General features: G+C 43.6%; 1 long non-coding RNA gene across 1 annotated transcript; it reads left to right on the top strand.

Annotated features, from left to right (window-relative positions):
• On the top strand, positions 1-9,099 carry LOC139189991 (uncharacterized). The gene is made up of 2 exons (XR_011573916.1): positions 1-163; positions 8,879-9,099. It is a non-coding gene; the product is annotated as an uncharacterized lncRNA (long non-coding RNA).
• The last annotated feature ends 915 nt before the right edge of the window (positions 9,100-10,014 follow it).

The following is a 10,014-nucleotide window of genomic DNA, read 5'->3' as shown; positions in this document are numbered from 1 at the left end:
CCCCGAAATATACACTCGTGCAATCTCTCTCGCTCTCTGAAAGTCATGGACCGTAGTTTCACGGCCAAGGATATCAGACAAGCCCAACGGCCGGAGCTCCTGTTTGGGATCCCGACTCGTATCCCTTCGTATGGCTTCAGCACACAACTACAGCAGTTCCGAGGTGAGATCCGGACTCATATCTCTTTGTGTGCTTGCTTTTGGTTTTTGTTTTAGGGTTTGTGAGTGAAGAGGAAGATTGATTATTTGTAATTTCAAGTTCGCAATTTATAATTGTTGCATTAGATCTCCGTTTGCAATCTGCTTATGTAAATTCGTGTTTTCGAGCTTGACTGCGAGAATTACCCTTTAATCGATTTCATACCTGATTAAATTTTTTGGGTTGATATTTAAAATTCTCATTTAATTTATATTGAATGGTATTAAATAAATGTAAATGTGTATATATATATATATAACTCCGCCTATGTCTTACATGGCCGGTCCCAAGCCCGGATAAAGGAGGAGGGGGAGGGCGTCAGGTAGTCGACAGCCGGCACTCCATGATCACGTCGAATCCTTATGAAAATGAATCCAGAACAAAATCGCGCTAAAGCTAGGGCGTCACCCGTAAGTGGCGCGCTGTGTGGCCTGAGCACAGTGATAAGTGAGCAAGGGTCGCTGTATCTCCATCGGCACCCGGATGCAGTGTTAAATGAGCAAGGGGGCCATAGAAACTTCTTTTCGAACGACTCCACTCAAAGTTGTTTGGGAGCATATGCTCCTATCAACTTTACCCGGGACACACAAAAGAAGTACTTTGATCCTATTAGACGGGGGAGGGTGAAGAAGCTAGGACAGAAGGGTAGAGTTCAAGAGAGCAAAATGCGTTTAGGAACGTGGAATATAGGAACCTTAACGGGAAAATCTATGGAAGTAGTGGAAGTTATGGTGAGGAGAAGGATAAATATTATGTGCCTACAAGAAACTAAGTGGGTTGGTAGTAAGGCAAAGGATCTAGAAAACTCAGGGTTTAAACTTTGGTATTCGGGCACAAATAGAACGAGAAACGGTGTTGGCATCATCGTGGACAAGACCTTGGTACAAGATGTTGTAGATGTCAAGAGGGTAGGAGATAGAATCATGGCAATCAAGATTATAATAGGACAAGAACTTATCAATGTGATTAGTGCGTACGCACCTCAAGTAGGGTTGGATACGAGTTCGAAGGAGAAATTTTGGGAAGATCTTGGAGACTTGGTGCAAGGAATTGCTCAGACGGAGAAGTTATTTATAGGAGGAGATTTAAATGGACACGTGGGCAGGGAGACAGGCAACTATGGAGGTTTTCATGGTGGCCATGGTTTTGGGGAGAGAAACGAGGATGGGGAAGCTATCTTGGATTTTGCAATGGCATATGATCTCTTCTTAGCCAACACCTTCTTTAAGAAGAGAGAAGAACATGTGATCACCTACAAGAGTGGGTCGTCAAAAACACAAATAGATTTTCTTCTAATGAGGAAAGGGGATCGTATAACTTGTAAGGATTGCAAAGTTATACCAGGAGAGAGCGTGGCTAATCAACATCGCTTGTTGGTGATGGATGTACATATCAAAAGAGTAAGACAAAAGAACAAGACTTGGAAGTGCCCAAGGACTAGATGGTGGAATCTAAAAGAAGAAAAACAAGCCATTTTCAAAGAGAAGGTAATCACCCAATGTGTGTGGGATAGAGAGGGGGAAGCTAGCCAAATGTGGGATTCCATGGCTAGTTGTATCCGAAAAGTAGCAAAAGAGGTATTAGGAGAGTCCAAGGGCTTTGCCCCACACCAAAAGGAATCTTGGTGGTGGAATGAGGAGGTACAAACAAAGGTGAAGGCTAAGAAGGAATGTTGTAAAGCCTTATACAAGGAGAGGACTGATGAAAATGGTGAAAGGTATAGAAAAGCGAAGCAAGAGGCGAAGAAAGCTGTCAGAGAAGCTAAGTTAGCGGCTTACGACGATATGTATAAACGACTAGATACCAAAGAAGGAGAGTTGGATATCTATAAACTATCTAGAGCAAGGGAAAAAAAGACAAGGGACCTAAACCAAGTGAGGTGCATCAAGGATGAGGATGGAAAGGTTCTTGCTACAGAGAACGCGGTTAAAGACAGATGGAGAGGTTATTTTCATAATCTTTTCAATGAAGGACATGAAATGAGTGCTTCTTTAGGGGAGTTGAGTAACTCAGAAGAGTGTAGAAACTACTCTTTTTATCGTCGAATCCGGAAGGAAGAAGTCGTTGTAGCTTTGAAGAAGATGAAGCATAAAAAAGCAATAGGCCCAGACGATATACCAATCGAAGTGTGGAAACTTTTGGGAGAGACAGGTATAACATGGCTCACTGACCTTTTCAATAGGATTTTGAAAACGAAGAAGATGCCAAATGAGTGGCGAATGAGCACTTTGGTGCCTATCTACAAGAATAAGGGCGACGTACAAAATTGCATGAACTATAGGGGTATTAAGCTAATGAGTCATACAATGAAGCTCTGGGAGAGAGTCATTGAGCATAGATTGAGGCAAGAGACACGGGTTTCGGACAACCAATTCGGGTTCATGCCAGGGCGCTCAACCATGGAGGCAATCTATCTCTTACGAAGATTGATGGAAAGATATAGAGATGGGAAAAAGGATTTACACATGGTCTTTATAGATTTGGAAAAAGCGTATGATAGGGTCCCAAGAGACATTCTTTGGAGGATTTTAGAGAAGAAAGGAGTACGAGTAGCATATATCCAAGCTATAAAGGATATGTATGAAGGAGCAAAGACTGCCGTAAGAACTCATGAAGGACAAACCGAAAGCTTTCCCATAACTGTAGGATTACATCAAGGCTCATCCTTAAGTTCTTACCTTTTTGCGTTAGTAATGGATGAGTTAACACGACATATGCAAGATGATATTCCTTGGTGTATGCTTTTCGCAGACGATATAGTGTTGATAGATGAAACTCAGGAAGGGGTAAATGCAAAGCTTAACCTTTGGAGAGAAGTGTTGGAATCTAAAGGTCTTCGCCTAAGCCGATCAAAGACAGAATATATGGAGTGCAAGTTCAGTGCAAATGGAGGCCAAAACGAGTTAGGGGTGAGGATCGGAGATCAAGAAATACCAAAGAGCGACCGTTTTCGTTACCTAGGATCTATCTTGCAAAAGAACGGAGAATTAGATGGAGATCTCAACCATAGAATACAAGCTGGATGGATGAAGTGGAAGAGTGCATCCGGCGTGTTGTGTGACCGCCGTATGCCACTGAAGCTCAAGGGAAAATTTTATAGGACAGCAATAAGGCCGGCGATGCTGTATGGCACAGAATGTTGGGCGGTGAAACATCAACACGTACACAAAATGGGTGTAGCGGAGATGAGGATGCTTCGTTGGATGTGTGGGCACACGAGAAAGGATAAGATTAGGAATGAGGATATCCGGGGTAAAGTAGGAGTAGCCGAAATTGAAGGAAAGATGAGAGAAAATCGGTTACGGTGGTTTGGACATGTGCAAAGAAGGCCTACTGACGTTCCGATTAGAAGATGCGACTATGGGACAGAGGTTCAGGGCCGAAGGGGTAGAGGAAGACCTAGGAAAACTTTGGAAGAGACTCTAAGAAAAGACTTAGAGTACTTGGATCTAACGAAGGACATGACACAGGATCGAGCACAATGGCGTTCTAAGATTCATATAGCCGATCCCACTCAGTGACTTGGATTTTCCAAGTCTCAAACCGAGAAGTTTTCCTCACTCGGGAAATTAAGGGAACACTACCCCAACCTACATGCTCCACTCAGAAAGCTTCAACATACAAGCTTTAACAAAAGAAAATTCAAAGAACTTAGCGAAGAAGGCTTTGGTGTATTTAACACAATACGTTGAAATGAAGGAAAGCTTATTTATTGATATCCCCGATAAGCTACAAATATGTACATATACATGAGTCAAAATAAGCACACAAGAGGGAGCCTTCACAAAGGTTGCTTAGGAGAAGTCTCAGCAGTCGGTAGAGCCCCAGAAAGAGAAGGCACCGGAGGGGGATCATTTAGAGCCTCAGTACTGGACAGAACCCTAGAAGGAGGAGGCATCAGAGGTTGATCATTTGGAGCTTCATTACGCGGTACAGCCCCAGAAGACGAAGGCAATAAATGCCTTTGGAACAAACCCACAAATCTCTGATGATCAAGTAAAACCTGACCATCAGTTTCCTTCATCTGGTCAAGCTTCCTCTTCATGTTTGTAGCATAGTCATGTGCGAGCCGGTGCAACTGTTTATTCTCATGCTTGAGCCCTCTAATCTCCTGTTTGAGACTCATCACTTCAGCCGCCAATGATTCAACTTGGCGGGTTCGAGCAAATAGGCGTTGGGCCATATTAGACACAGAACCTGCACACTGAACACTGAGAGCCAGCGAATCCTTAACAGCTAACTCATCAGACCGTTTGGAAAGTAGTCTGTTATCTTTGGGAGTGAGAAGGTTCCTGGCCACCACCGCAGCGGTCATATCATTCTTCATCACGGAATCCCCAACGGTAAGAGGACCAGTAGGGGAGACGAAGGATGGGCGCCATATGTTGTCTGGAGAAGGCGGGGCTGCCTCTTCAACAAGGTTCAAGTCAAAACGACGGTCGGAGGGGCCAGACATTTTCAAAGGTGTTGAAGAGAGAAGAGGTCGGACAAATCAAGATCTTAGAAGTGCAAGAATGAAGCTTCTACTGGTGGAGATTCAAGTGTGCTTTGGAACTTAATGCCAGCCCCTATAAAAATCTGCACTCGACGAAGCTTCAGAAATCGAAGAGGCGCCTGCTCAGAAATCGAAGAGGCGTTTGCTTTCTCAAAAGCTGGGCTGCTTAGAGATCACGAGGGTTGATCTCAGAAATCGAAGAGGCGTTTGCTTTCTCAAAAGTTGGGCTGCTCAAAGACCACGAAGGCCGATCTCAAAAATCGAAGAGGCGCTCGCTTTCTCAAAAGCTGGGCTCCCCAGAGACCACGAGGGCCGATCTCAGAAATCGAAGAGGCACCTACTTTTCCAGCCTTTTCCAGCCTTGTCAGCACCTGTCACACGCACACTCAGTTTTGCGGAAATTATGGGCATTCTGTCAAAGACTTCTGGGGAAGTAGAAAACACATGAATCTTACTGTTCAATCACCCACTTCCCACACGCAACAATAGCTCATGGGTACCACAGATAACTTTGCCAAAGTTCTCTGCCAAAGTTGAGCACGTGAAGCTTGCAGCTCCCACTACATCGCTCTGACCAAGAAGGGTAAAAGAATAGCAAAGAAACAGCACTAACAAAGTTTAGACCCATAAATTTTGAAGGTCTAGCTACCATATTATTACCCACAAGGGTAAAGGAACAGTACAACTGTTGGATAATTGGAAAGTCCCTGTGTGTCAACCTCTGTGCTTCGTGGCAAGGTAGACTAGCAAACATGCCCAACCTTTACTCACATTCGAGAAAACACTCCCAATAAGATTGCTTGCTCCAAAATCGAAGAGGCACCGTCCTCCGAATCTCGAGAGCCAGACTCCCAACATGACTACTTTCTTAAAAATCGAAGAGAGGGTAAAGGAACAGTACCATTGCTGGATAATTGGAAAGTCCCTGTGTGTCAACCTCTGTGCTTCGTGGTAAGGTAGACTAGCAAACATGCCCAACCTTTACTCACATTCGAGAAAACACTCCCAACAAGATTGCTTGCTCCAAAATCGAAGAGGCACCGCCCTCCGAATCCCGAGAGCCAGACTCCCAACATGATTACTTTCTCAAAAATCGAAGAGACACTGCTCCCCGAATCTCGAGAGCCAGACCCCCAGCATGATTGCTTTCTCAAAAATCGATGAGGCATCGTTCTCCGAATCAATCGAAGAGGCGCTCGCTTTCTCAAGAGCTGGGCTGCTCAGAGACCACGAGGGCCGATCTCAGAAATCGAAGAGGCACCTACTTTTCTAGCCTTGTCAGCACCTGTCACACGCACACTCAGCTTTGCAGAAATTATGGGCATTCTGTCGAAGACTTCTGGTGAAGTAGAAAGCACATGAATCTTACTGTTCAATCACCCACTTCCCACACGCAACAATAGCTCATGGGTACCACAAATAACTTTGCCAAAGTTCTCTGCCAAAGTTGAGCACGTGAAGCTTGCAACTCCCACTACATCGCTCTGACCAAGAAAGGTAAAAGAATAGCAAAGAAACAGCACTAACAAAAGTTTAGACACATAAATTTTGAAGGTCTAGCTACCATATTATTACCCACAACTGTAAAGGAACAGTACCACTGCTGGATAATTGGAAAGTCCCTGTGTGTCAACCTCTGTGCTTCGTGGCAAGGTAGACTAGCAAACATGCCCAACCTTTACTCACATTCGAGAAAACACTCCCAATAAGATTGCTTGCTCCAAAATCGAAGAGGCACCGTCCTCCGAATCTCGAGAGCCAGACTCCCAACATGACTACTTTCTCAAAATCGAAGAGAGGGTAAAGGAACAATACCATTGCTGGATAATTGGAAAGTCCCTGTGTGTCAACCTTTGTGCTTCGTGGCAAGGTAGACTAGCAAACATGCCCAACCTTTACTCACATTCGAGACAACACTCCCAACAAGATTGCTTGCTCCAAAATCGAAGAGGCACCGCCCTCCGAATCTCGAGAGCCAGACTCCCAACATGATTACTTCCTCAAAAATCGAAGAGACACTGCTCTCCGAATCTCGAGAGTCATACCCCCAGCATGATTGCTTTCTCAAAAATCGAAGAGGCATCATTCTCCGAATCTCGAGAGCCATATACCACAGACCACTTTTTCAAAGTGCTCTGACAGAGTTAAAACATGTGAAACTGGCAGCTCCCACTACCGTGCTATGACCAAGAAGGGTAAAGGAATAGCATTACTACTTGTTGTTAGGGAGACTCCTATATATGTCGACCTCCATCCCCAACGGACAGGCAGACCTGCAAAAATGCTCAACCCTTCATCATATCTGAGAGGGCACTCCCAACGAAGCCTTTCGAAATATTCAGCTTTCTTTCCCCCGATAATACCTCTGCAAACAAGCTATACTAGAGCAAGAATATCTCATATCATCAGGGTTAAAAGCAAGAGTATCCCATATCATGCTTTTTCCCTGTCTTTTCTTTTGGCCTTGTTTTTACCTGCAAGACAATGAGAAAGAGAGCAATCAGTCAGCACTTGGAATCAAGCTTCCAGCCAGGAACTGACTGCCTGGAACCCCTTACCTGATTACTTACCTGGCATTGCTCTCGAGTACTCATCTTCAACATCTTATGTTTCCAGGGAAGATTTCGCATCTGCTTGAGGAACAGATAGGGCAAGTGCGAAGGATACAAGGAAGCATGTGGAGACAAGCGTAACAGCACACGTGCCGATACATTCATTAGTTTGTCAAAAGCAAAAGTATCCCATATCAGCAAGGTGGAACGTACTCTAGATTTGATGGACTTGTTTTGACCCTCAAATTCTTCAGTCGGCCTTATACTCTGGAGGAAACCAGAAAACCCTCCAGCTCAGTTCAAGAATAAGCCTGTGGAAAGTTACTTCTTCAAAAGCAAAAGTATCTCATATCATCTCTTCTCATTTTTCTTCTCTTTATCCTTCATGCTGCTGCAAGATGGGGAGAAGGTGAACAATCAGTAGGAGCTCTGATTGCTTACCTTGTCTGTCACCTCTTTCAGCAGACCCCCTAGCTCGGCGACTTGGGGGACTCCTACTACATGGTTTGTATCGCGCTTGACCAAGCCTGAAACTACAAGTAAGCTTCAAGTGAAATTGATACATTACTTTGTGCATCTCCACCAGTTAAAGATACCACCCCTGGATGGAGGAAGAGTACTTCCAGAGAAGATGCCACATCTACCTATGAGACAGATAAGGCAAGTCAAGACGACACCACACTCCGATACTTAGAAGTTTCGTGATTACGAGATCATTCTCCCACAATATTTCCTAATGTCATTTGTACTAAATCATTCACTTGTACTCACTAAATGAGAGCTTGAACCTATGTACTTGTGTAAACCCTTCACAATTAATGAGAACTCTTCTATTCCGTGGACGTAGCCAATCTGGGTGAACCACGTACATCTTGTGTTTGCTTTCCTATCTCTATCCATTTATATACTTATCCACACTAATGACCGGAGCAATCTAGCGAAGATCACAAAAAGCGATCGTTTTCGCTACCTAGGATCTATCTTGCAAGAGAACGGAGAATTAGATGGAGATCTCAACCATAGAATACGAGCTGGATGGAAAGAGTGCATCCGGCGTGTTGTGTGACCGTCGTAGGCCACTGAAGCTCAAGGGAAAATTTTATAGGACGGCAATAAGGCTAGCGATGTTGTATGGCACAGAATGTTGGGTGGTGAAGCATCAACACGTACACAAAATGGGTGTAGCGGAGATGAGGATGCTTCGTGGGATGTGTGGGCACACGAGAAAGGATAAGATTGGGAATGAGGATATCCGAGGTAAAGTAGGAGTAGCCGAAATTGTAGGAAATATGAGAGAAAATCGGCTCCGGTGATTTTGAACATGTGCAAAGAAGGCCGACTGACGCTCCGGTTCGAAGATGTGACTACGGGACAGAGGTTCAGGGCCGAAGGGGTAGAGGAAGACCTAGGACAACTTTGGAAGAGACTCTAAGAAAAGACTTAGAGTACTTGGATCTAACGGAGGACATGACACAAAACCGAGCGCAATGGCGTTCTAGGATTCATATAGCCGACCCCACTTAGTGGGAAAAGGCTTTGTTGTTGTTGTTGTTGTTGTTGTGTGTATATATATATATATATATATATATATGTATGAATTTCGAATTTTCAACTTTTTAATTTTTGTATCAGATCTCCGCGTGCAATCTGTGAATTTCGAATTTGCATCTTTCGAATATACATGCTTCTACCCACATCTGGATAATTCACGTGCTCGTACAGGATCCATGTCGAGCTCGAGAGGGCTGTAATCAGTGTGTTGGCAGGGGAGATATTCTAGTCTTTGTATGGTGGATGAGTTTCATTATAAGAAACTATTATTATTACAAATTGAAACTAATTTATGCAGTAAACAGGAAAATTAAATTAATACTCACATTCTAACCACATATGAAAATCTCAAAGTAATGCCGTGATTGGTTTTCGGTGTCATATGTATGAGGATGTTTGATTAACATTTCCATTGTGAATTCCCCTGGAATTTGAGCTACCCGTTCCAACTCATTGATGAGTGCAATCGCCTACAGAACTTTCCCTGAAATGTTGCTAAAACAGGGGGTCATTGAGTATTTGATGAACTTTTTTCGACTTCACGGCAAGTCATTCTTTCCGTCTTATTAAAAGAAGTCATCGGGGATCCCTGTAGGTCTATAAAAGTTCGTCAAATATTAATAACACGTAAAGAATGACTTATCGTGAAGCCGAAAAAGTTCGTCAAATACTCAAAGACCCCCTGTTTTAGCAACATTTCAGGGAAAGTTCTGCAGGCGGTTGCACTCATCAATGAGTTGGAACGGGTAGCTCAAATTCCAGGGGAATTCACAATGTAAAGGTTAATCAAACACGCCCATAAATATGAAACCGAAAAACAATCACGGCATTACTTTGAGTTTTCATATGTGGTGAGAATGTGAGTATTAATTTAATTTTCATGTTTACTGCATAACTTAGTTTCAATTTGTAATAATAATAGTTTCTTATAATAACAGGATTACACGGGGCTGTCGAGAGCCTTTTTGTCGTTGTCCATATACGTTTGTAATGGAATGTTGTGATATAGAGGGAGGACTCTTCTGTATTGGCTCTGGGGCTCGGAGTGCAAAACATTATTTTGAGAACAAGTACAGTGTAATGGGAGTTGAAGCGAATCCTGGTCATTAGCATACCAATCGGACTGGAAACGGAAGAAGATTTTTTTCAAGCCATGTGTAAAGCTGCCATTCAAAGTGGTGGCAACATTGGTCCACCCTTCGGAGTTGATACGATAA

Source organism: Malus domestica, chromosome 12, assembly GCF_042453785.1.
Source record: "Malus domestica chromosome 12, GDT2T_hap1".
Lineage (NCBI taxonomy): Eukaryota > Viridiplantae > Streptophyta > Magnoliopsida > Rosales > Rosaceae > Malus > Malus domestica.
Note: the sequence above shows the minus strand (reverse complement) of the source record. Positions and strands in the feature narration are given on the sequence as shown.